Source organism: Salminus brasiliensis, chromosome 20 (assembly GCF_030463535.1).
Source record: "Salminus brasiliensis chromosome 20, fSalBra1.hap2, whole genome shotgun sequence".
In the NCBI taxonomy this organism is placed as follows: domain Eukaryota; kingdom Metazoa; phylum Chordata; class Actinopteri; order Characiformes; family Bryconidae; genus Salminus; species Salminus brasiliensis.
The window spans coordinates 28,470,234-28,480,292 of record NC_132897.1 but is presented as its reverse complement, the minus strand read 5'-3'; positions in this window follow the sequence as shown (position 1 = coordinate 28,480,292).

The window sequence follows — 10,059 nt, the reverse complement described above, 5'->3', positions numbered from 1 at the left end:
AGCTAGCTGGTTAACCAGCTCCTCAAATCAAACATAAAACCCCCAGTGAGCAAGCCAAAGGCAACAGTGGCAAGGAAAAACTCCCTCAATGCTGGAGGAAGAAACCTTGGGAGGAACCAATGATTGAGGGAACCTTGACCTTGATCTTGATTAGGGTAGAGTTTGCTATGCTGGTTTGGATGGTTTGGTGATGCTGGTAAACCAGCATGGTCCAGATTGGTCTTGCTGCATGACCAAGCATGACCAAAACCCAATGCGACACACAGCTTCGTCATGCTGGTCAACCTGCTTGGTAATGCTGGTCATGCTGGTCGACGAGCGTGCTCATTCTCGTCGACCAGACTGTTCACGCTGGTCATGCTGTTGGACCAGCTTGGTCTGGTTGGTCACGCTGACTAGCATGGACATCATGGCCAAGCTTTGCCAAAATGCTGGTCAACCAGTTTGGTACTGCTGGTCATGCTGGTAGACGAGCGTGCTCATTCTCGTCATTCTGTTTGACCAGCTTGGGCAGGCTGGTCATGCTGACTATCATAAACATCATGGCCAAGCATTGCCAGAATGCTGGTCGACCAGATTGGTCTTACTGGTCAAACAGACCATCGTGGCCAAGCATGACCAAAATCAAATGCAAACTGCAGCTTGGACATGTTGGTCAACCAGCTTGGTCAAACTGGCAATGACCCACATGACCAAATGCTACACAAGCAGCGTGGTCATGCTGTAAATAAGCTTGGTTATGCTGGTCAACCAGCGTTGTCAAGCAGCACAGTCGGGTTGATCGTGCTTGTAGAGCAGTTAAACCATCAAACTCAAACAAAAACATACCCTACGCTTTTCAAGAGCTAAGCTGTCCGACCACCTTAACCAGCTTGGTTCTCACCAGGATCAGTGACAGCAAGGTCGAAAATGTCCCACTTCCTTTTGGTTCTTCATCTCCCCTCTCTGCCGATTTCCACACAGGGGAGGGATCGTGGGCTTGTTCTGCATGGCACGACGCTTCTGTACAATGCACATTAAAAACAGATCATCACTTCAACAGAAATGTGTTCAAATCAGCACCAATACTTATCTGAGTCTCTGTGTCCGCACTGAGGAAGATAAACGATGTGTTTCACAGACTTCAAATGGGACGAAGCCATAACAGCTCCTTCCTCCGTTTCACCTGCCTGCCATTGCAGACCGATACGGAGGACGAGAAATAGCATTTAAAGGAGAAATAAATAAATGTTCAAATAAATCATTAAAGGGATAAATAAGTAAATGAACAAATAAATATTTTAAAAAGATAAATATTCTAATAAATAAATGTTTAACGTTAAATTAAGTAATGTGAAAAATAAAATAAAAAAAACTAATACATCATTTAAAAGGTTACAAAATGCACAAATAAATAATTAACAATAAATAAACTAATAAATAAATACCTATTTTTATGTGCCCATACGTTACATTTCAGAATTAATTTATTTTTGTATTTCCACATTTCAACGTTTGTTTATTCATATATTTCCACGTGTCTTGATTGATCAATTTGTGAATTTCAACATACAGTATTGTTTTCTATATCTTCACATTCCTTCATTCGTTCGTTCGTTTATGGATTTCTGCGTCTCTGTGTTAACGAGGTGGGCGGTCCTACACTCACTCTGAAGCAGGATTGGTTAGGGAGTTGCGAGCGTCTCCACTCCACTACTACTTGGTCTACAACGGCTGCGTGCTGGCGCATTGCTAGCGGTGCCCTTAACCAGCGACAAGCGGCGAGTTGTGGACGTTCCTTCATTGGAAGCAGTCCTGAGTTACCGATGCCGTTTCTGACGAGCCACTGCGGACGATTTAAGATCATTAGCGGAGGATTTTCAGAGTCACGCGCCAAACGACCACCTCCTGTTTGGTCTGGAAGGAGTAATGGGTGCTGTAGTTCAGCTCACGAAGCCGACGCTGGACGTCCATCCTCCATTTGCCCTCCGAACAGAATCGAGGCTCACCTCCTTTTGGGCCACACCGCTGGAGACAGAGCGCAGTCGTTCGGAGTGTCCGAGACAACAGTGCTCCGGAGGATGAGCCCGTACGGAGTAAGTAAGGTCATTTCTACTCAACAAACTCTCTGCAGCTCTTCTTTCTCTTCGCTCTCTCTGTCTCTGCGCATCTTTCTAGATCAGGTAGTGAGGACAGTGTGCTCCAGTCTCCAGGTGTTCCGGTACGGTCGCCACATCACAGGTAGAGACAGAAACACCGCTGGTAGAAGATGTACGTGTGATTCACCACCTCCAAAACCACTGTTCTCAAATAGGCTGAACTGCTGGACTGCGTTGCTCCTCCTGAAAGTTGGGGGTAGAGGCTGTTGTCTTGCTGTGCATCGTCATGCCGGTTGAGGGAGATTTGTGGGGTTTTGATGTTGGGCCATAAACTGACTTGAGCTCAAACTCTTAGACCTTGTTTGCTTAGGTTCAGATTCAAGCTCACACGTACACATATATGAAGACCTCAGACAGGGTGACCTGTTCGATTCGTGTCATTTCTGCAGGACACAACAGCCGTTTTGCAGGAGGTTTAAAAAGGCAGAGTGTTTGTTTTCTGTTCCAGACAGCACAGATTTAAAGTCCTCATGAAGCTCTCGTTGCAGTTCAGCTGGTGATCGAGCAGCTGACCTCTTGTGATGGTGGTTGATTTGTACTGTGGTCATGTTTGTGTGTCACGTTGACTCAGTTTGTGTGTAGATTAGAGTCCACAGTCTATGAACTTTAATGAGCGACAAAGATCTGGATGAAACTGTGACTCAGATTCTGCAGCACCGTCCCGACTGTTAATGACCGGCGCGTCCATGGAGCTTCTGCTTGTGTACAGACCTGAACCTGTGCAGACACAGCTAAAAGATGCTGAAGGAGAAATTGAAGAAATCCACGTTGTTGTTGTTTAGGTGGAAGCATGTTTTGATGAATTGTTGAACTTCATCAGGATGGCGCCGCGAGTGGCTGCCTCTGCACGGAGCTCTCTAGTAATGTGTATGTTTTTACTTTATGCAACTGAACCCCCTTTTTTTTTTACACCAGAGAACCACTGCTTAACATGAGACCGTCCACATCTCGAAGGTTTTCGCCAGTTTTCGAGAACGCGGAAAGTTGTTTGGAGAGAACTGTTGGAGGAGCGGCGGCTCTGTGGAGAGCGCGCAGGAGACGCAGGCGGGGGACGAGCGGACCTAAAGCTCCGACAGCGAGGATTCAGAAGCGCTCTCCCGTCTGTTCATCTAGAGGATCTCCGCTCTTTACCCAACAAAGAGGATGAACCACCTCTCCTCAACGGGACTAACAAGAGTTTCGCACGGTCAGCTGCCCTCTGCTTCACTGAGACCTGGCTCAGCGAGTCCATCCCGGACAGCGCGCTACATCTGCCGGGCTTTCGTCTACAGCGAGCAGACCGTGTGACGGAGCTGTCGGGGAAAGCGAGAGGCGGAGGAATCTGCTCTCATGTTAATGAAGGTTGGTGTACAGATGTCTCAGTGCTGAATAAACACTGCAGCTCTAACCTACAGACTCACACTTTCTAAACTGCAAAGCTTTTTATTCACCGCGGGAGTTTTCTTCATTCATTCTGCTCGGCGTTTACATCCCACCTCAAGCCAGCGCAGAGCGAAGAACTAGTCTGGAGCCAAAATATCCAGACTCACTTTTCATTATTCTCGGGGACTTTAACAGAGTCAAACTTAAGCACGTACTTCCAAGATATAAGCAACACGGTAATTGTCCCGCCAGGGGATATTAACACTGTACAGAAGGATCGCTCTGTCCCCCATGCAGCTTTGGGAGATTCTGAGCACTGTCTGATTCCCACCTACAAGCAGAAACCTACATCTGCAAAGCCTGTAGTGAAGACCGTGAAAAGATGGACCAGAGAGGCAGAGCAAGAACTGCAGGACTGTTTTGACTGCACTGGTTGGAGTGTTTTCGAAGCTGCTACTCACAACCTGGCCGTAAAGACTGACCCTGACATTCTACATCAGCTTTTGTGAGGAGCTGTGAACGCCAACCAAGACCTTCCGCACATCCCGCAATAACGAGCCATGGTTCACAACTAAACAGAGTCGCCTCCGTCAGGCTACAGCAGGAGCCTACAGGAATGGAGACGGGAATCTGTATGAAAAGGCCAGGAACACACTGACAGAGGAGATCAAAGTGGCTAGCTGAAAAAACAGCTTTCAGCCAACGACCCTGGATCATTGAGGTCTTCAACACCTTACTAATTACAGAAGATCCCCCCCCCCCCCCCCCCTGCTGTGGCAAACAAAGGCCTGGCTGACGACCTGAACGACTTCTATTGTAGGTTTGAGAGGGACACATTTACTCCTCTTCATAACTCTGCAACAGAATCTACAACCAGCATCGCACCTCCATCAACCCCCCCACCCCCGACCACTCAAGCTGCTCTGAAGGTATGTGAAGTAGACGTGAGCCGACTCTTCCAGAGACAAAAGACCAGGAAAGCACCAGGCTGCACAACTGCCTCCAATCTTCACAAACCTTTTGAACAGATCACTGTGGAGCCGTGTGAAGGTTCTTCCTGCTTCAAGCGCTCCGCCATCATCCCAGTCCCCGAGAAATCCTCCATCTCTGGACTGAATGACTACAGGCCTGTCGCTCTAACATCTGTGGTCATGAAATCCTTTGAACGTCTGGTGCTGTCCCACTTAAAGGATGTCACAGGACACCTGCTGGACCCCCTACAGTTTGCATGTCGAGCAAACAGGTCAGCGGATGATGCGGTCAACATGGGTCTGCGTTACTTCCTGCAACATCTCGACCGCCCGGGGACACATGCAAGAATTCTTCGGCTCGCCGTTCAACACCATTGTCCCGGACATTCTGTCTTCCAGACTCTCCCAGCTCACTGTTTCACCTGCCACGTGTCTGTGGATCACCAGCTTCCAGGAAGCAGCAGGTGCAGTTGGGGGAAAGTCATGTCCTGCACACAGACTGTGAACATTGGTGCTCCTCGAGGATGCGTTCTCTCCCCCGCTGCTCTTCTCTCCCTACACCGATGACTGCACCTCAAATGGCCCGTCTGTTGAACTCCTGAAGTTTGCAGACGAAGCTACGGTCATCTTTCCAGATCACGTTTGATCCTACTTAGTGTACAATAAAGTTTTCTCTGGCTGGTTTATAGAGGACAGGATAAATATCAATGTATAGGTGAATGTATACTTAACTGACATTACTGAAGGGATAGCAGCACTTTCACACTGTTTATATAGTGCCATTAAGACCAGTTCATCCTAAACCCTGAAATGCTCTTGAAAACATCAAATTCCTTCATTACAAGTTGAATGGAGACGTCCACGCTTCCGAGCCGCTGCCCACAGGCCCAAATAAGGACTTCCGCCTTGTTTATGTTCATGTGTTTGGTATCGGTTCATGAGTCATGTTCATTTGTTCATGTTTGATTCAGTGTGTCTCGTTTCATGTGCAGGAGTTAAACCTGGGATTTGGGGGGTATTTAAGAGGCCTCGACACCGAGAATTGTGTCGTTTGGGACCTCGAGGTTTCACGAGCGGCTCCTCGTACTGTAGAAGTGTGTTGAGTCCAGCTTCTGCTCGGAGTTCACGTTCAGGAGCAGGTCACCCTGCCTATCAAGTCTGCAGCGAGGCTCGCTCACGGCCAGGATTTACTGGCGACCCACGCTCACGGCAGCGCGCTGCGGTTCCAGGTTTGGTCGGACTAGCCGTTTTTGTTCAGTAGCTGCCCCCCAGCTAAACCCCCAGTCTCAGGTTCGTTTGGTTTCGCCCTCTCGTTTGTGTTGTGTTCTCATCTGTGACTGTAGCTGCTGCTTCGTTTCCTTGAGTTTTGTTAATAAACGATTTGCTGTGAATCCATCTCGGAGTGTTCGTCCCTCTATGTCTGGCCTAGCACGACACGACAAGCTGTAAGTGGAAGTCAACGCAAATACATTTCATTAAGTCATGAGAGAATAGAGCATTTCTATTTTCCTGTTTTCTATCAAAAAGAGAAAACTAGATAGGAGAAAACATTAGATTTTTACTCTGAACTAAACTCATGATGAATGGACCAATAGAAACACTCCAAAATGACCTGGAATAAAGTCTTACTACATTGGCTTCTATTGAAAGGCGAGAGGGTGTGTTGTGTGACAGTGATGATACATGTACGCGTGGTTTCAGGTAAATCCTAAAGGTGGTTTCAAAGCTGGTTTAATTTGAAACAAACTCTGTAAGGCAATTGTAATGCAGTAGCGCCCCCATGTGGACATACTGGCTCAAGACTCACACAGTTAGTTTTATGATCTGGACTGCAAAGGATTGTTCTCGAGTCCTTTAATTTCATACCAGATCAATTCTAAATATTAATACATGCATTTTTTTAATAGCAAATATTCCAGTTAATTGTTTTATTAATGTGCAAGATGAACAACGATGACCATGTTTATTAGTTGCTTTTAAATATTTATTTGGTGCAGCATCTGTTCTCAACAATGATGGGACATTTTTTTTATATTATCAAATTTAAGGTGGAAGGTTCAGCACCCTAGGGCGCCCCAGCAATGTCCGGAGCAAGAAGTCTACCCAGAGCGTTAGACGCCAGGATGCCACAGATCCTCGAGAGACAATCCGGGGCACACCAGAAGCTCCAAGATCTGATTTGCCGTCCACGCAGACCAGGGCGGGGCCTGGGCAAGCAGAGGAGAACTTTGCCAGACGGACAGAGCAGGAGAAGGGGGAGCACAATCGTCACCAGAATCAGTCAGAATCCTGAGACGGGGAAAAACCAAGCTGAGACAAAGCCACCATGTACACAGAGAGACGTGACCTCACTTCTGAAAGCAGCAAAAAAAAAAAAGTGTGATTAGTGATCTTTTTAACACAAGTGATGGCTGAAGAACGGTGATACTGCACTGGAGTCTCCTCATAGAACTTTCACTAGAGCTTTCATTTCTCTAATACTGACAGATGGTGGAATACAATAGACATCATCACTGGAAGGGTTTCCCTAATGTGTGAGATCATATGGTGAATGGAAATCCCTGCAAATACTCTGATCAGATCATGTTAATGAAGTCTGGACCTACTGTTGTGTTGTCTCTCACTGTCTCTTCCAGTAGCCTCGACCAGAATCAGCTGCAGTGTTGAGGCTCCAACACACGGATGTACAGAGACAGAAAAGTGAAAGAAATATATGTGGGGTTAGATGGACTGGATTTAACCTTCTCATCTAAACACAGTTCTCTAATACCAAAAATAAACTTACAGAAATGAATCATTTACTTACAGGAGGGAGTGGTGGAGGCCAGTCAGTCCAGCAGAGGCGATTGAGGCTCCATAATGCAGACACACATCATATAGAGGACGAAAACAGAAATGTGGGGTTAGATGGACTGTATTGTATGTTCTAATCTACACAGAGTTCTCTAATACGGACAATAAACAGACACAGAAATGGACTACTTACGGGAAGGTGGGGTGGAGGCCAGTTAGTCCAGCAAAGCCGATGCGCTGCTGGACTGACTGGCCTCAGCTAACAGATGGTGGAACAAGTGGTGATCCCAAAACCTTCCTGTAGTCTGGATCAGTGTCAGCTGCAGTCCCGAGGCTCCATTACACCGATGTACAGAGATAGAAGAGTAAAAGACAGAAATGTGGGGTTAGATGGACTGTATTAGACCTTCTTATCTACACAGAGTTCTCTAATACTGAAAATAAACAGATACAGAAATAAATCGTTTACTTACGGGAGGGTGTGGTGGAGGCCAGTCAGTCCAGCAGAGCTGAAGCACTACTGGACTGACTGGTTTGAGCTAATCATTGTGGAATAAGATTCCTTTCCCAGGACTGCAGTATGGAGGCTCCAGCACGCCGACATACAAATAGAAAAGGGAAAGAAATGTGGAGTTAGACGTACTGTATTAGACCTTCTACCTCATAAGCCGTTCTCTAATACTGACAATAAACAGATACAGAAATGGACCCTTTACTTACGGGAGGGTGTGGTGGAGGCCATTCATTCCTGCAGAGTCAGACTGGACCGACTGATTGAAGCTCCATAATGCAGACGCACGTCATAATAAAGGAAGGAAACAGAAACGTGGGGTCAGAAGGACTGTATTTAACCATCTACAGACACAATTATCTAATACTGACAAATAAATAGAACAAATATACATGGAAATGAATTAAATAAATGACTCTCAGTATTTTTTTGGGGGAATGCTCTGGACGCCAGTCAGTCCCGTAGAGTCAGGGCACCTGCAAAGAAACACAAAAAGAGTGGACAGCAAAACGTACAAATTCACGGATCCTACAATTACAAATAACACTGAATTATAGAAAATAAATAAAAAAAGAACTTTACCTTATTTAATTAAACACACAGACACTACCTATATCACCATATATTAGAGAATGTATTAATGAATAAATATACTTATACTAATTAAACATTAATAATAACCATACAAAAAAAAATCCTAAGAAATATAAAACACATTTACTGTATTAAAAGGGGGGAGGTCTAAGATAAAAGGGGTTAAATGAGCTGTAAATTTATTTAAAATAATGAATAGAAGTACAATAGAATTAATAGGGAAGGAAGGGAGGGGTTAAAGGAAATAAAATAAAACGGTCACTCAGTCCAAAGCCTCCAGGCTGTCCAGGAGCTGGTTGACGTAGCTCCCGACCAACTCCCACACGGCTGCGGCCACAGACGCAGGGTCCTCGTACACACACTCCTCCAGAGCAAAGACGGCCCCCAGGAAGCGCATCAGTGCGTTCTGAAAGCAAACAGAAGAAGAGGCTGTTGTTAAAGGAGGCAAACAAACTCGTCAATCTACACCATTTCCGCTTTGAATGTCTGGAGGAGAAGCTGTGAGGTTCTCTCTTGTGTTGTGAAGGATTCTGAGGGTTACCTGGACCAGGAGCTGGTACTGCTGAGCCCCGGCACTGCTCTGCTCGGTGGTAGCAGAGAAAGAGGAAATCACGGCCATGAGATGATCCAGAAATCCCCCAGCCGTCTGCAACAGTGTGAGAAATGGTCAAGATGTGAGAAAGGCTGCTTAGTTCTGTGTAGGCTCTAATATCTAGAACACTGAAAACGTCTCTTACCGGACAGATCGGAGGTCTCCCTCCAGCCTGAAGACCAAGCATCACCACCTCATAGACGATGTCTATGAAGTTGAAGTGCTGAATCTGAGAGTAGGAGGAAACGCCAGCGTCAGAAGAACGATCCATTTTTCTAAGAGGCACAAAGGTTTTGACTCAAGCCTGGTTAATGAAACTTACCCCAATCTGCGCCAGCTCCTCTTCAATTCCTCGATGGCAAGAAGGATCCTGAGCCAACGCAAGCAGTCGGTCGTACGCCAGCAGGAAGACGACCACATTCTGCAGGAAGAATAGAGAGATGTTTAGAATCACATTCACATCATTCATTTTCATCACAGCGTTTCAAGTGTTTCATGGGTTTTAGATCGTGGTCATCTAGTTACCCTGTCGTTGAGAGCTGCCAGGTCGCCGAGAACTGTCTTGCCGGTCTCACAGACGTACTCTCGGCGCTCCGCGTCGCTCAGGAGGAACTACAGGAATGGAGAACGGGTTGTTAGAGAAGAAAGAACTGGAGACAAAACTGAAGACCTTAAGATGTAAAAAAAGTACTTTCATGGGTTGCCACTTACAGTGAAGGCCAGACGCAGGGCATTCAGCTTCAGGGGGAAGTTCCTGATCCCCTGAATGGTTGAGAAGGCGCTGTGGAAAAGGAGCAAATCTCCCATTTCAGAAACAACACAAACACCTCAATTCCGTTTACAGTGTACAGAACTTAAGCGGCCGTGACACTTACTGCAAAGCGGGCACCTCCCTCGCTGCAGTGCTGCATCCAGTCGCCTGTAAGTCCAAATTTTCCACTTTAATTAATGCTGAACAGAATTGGGAACGGCACGACGACGCCTCATAACACTAGCGTGCTTAGTTTTACCTCAGGAGCTGGTCCGGACTGAGGCCAGTCAGAAGTGCTGGACTCCTGCTGAGGCTCTGGCTGGCAGGGGGTGTCCTCAGACCATGCG